This window comes from Geotrypetes seraphini, chromosome 2 (assembly GCF_902459505.1).
Source record: "Geotrypetes seraphini chromosome 2, aGeoSer1.1, whole genome shotgun sequence".
NCBI classification, from domain to species: domain Eukaryota; kingdom Metazoa; phylum Chordata; class Amphibia; order Gymnophiona; family Dermophiidae; genus Geotrypetes; species Geotrypetes seraphini.
The window spans coordinates 293783650-293784326 of record NC_047085.1 but is presented as its reverse complement, the minus strand read 5'-3'; positions in this window follow the sequence as shown (position 1 = coordinate 293784326).

Below are 677 nucleotides of genomic sequence, written 5' to 3'. Positions count from 1 at the left end.
GAATTAAGCTTGAAAAAAATAAAAATAAAAATGAATGTGTATAACATCATCTTGTCATTATTGATATTTATCTTTTAAATTGTATTATGTCAAATTATTAATTAATTTAAGCCACCTTTAATTCTATTTATTTGTAATAACTAAGTATCACAATTATCTTCCTTTGTGAAAACTAAGGACGCCTTTTACAAAGCTGCGGCAGCGAGTCCCGGCATGGCAAATGTGATGCAACCCACAGGAAATGAATAAGCGGTGTCGTATTTGCCATGCAAGAATCAATGCCACAACTTTATAAAAGGGACCTTAAGTCTTTGGGTATAACAGCTAGCAAGAGCCTTCAGAGATTCCTAGAAATCCTTTTCAATTGGCCACTAAGAACAAGGAGGTTTACGCTAGCATTAACTGGGCTGCAACAGTTTCCCATCTGGTTAAAGGCAACAAGCCAGAGAAAAACTGGAACTGCATGCTTCCAGAAGCAGATGTTATAGACTGTTTTACACTCTTACAAGAAGCTTTATTGCATGAGAGATTAAATTAGAATATCCACAGGACTTCTTTCATCCCTGTTATGCTTTGATAACTTGCTGGTTTGATGCATCCAAAGTAGTTGCACTTCCAGGAGTATAAATAAATGATCCAAGCCAGTCATGCTTCGTCACTGCAAAGAAGATTGCAAA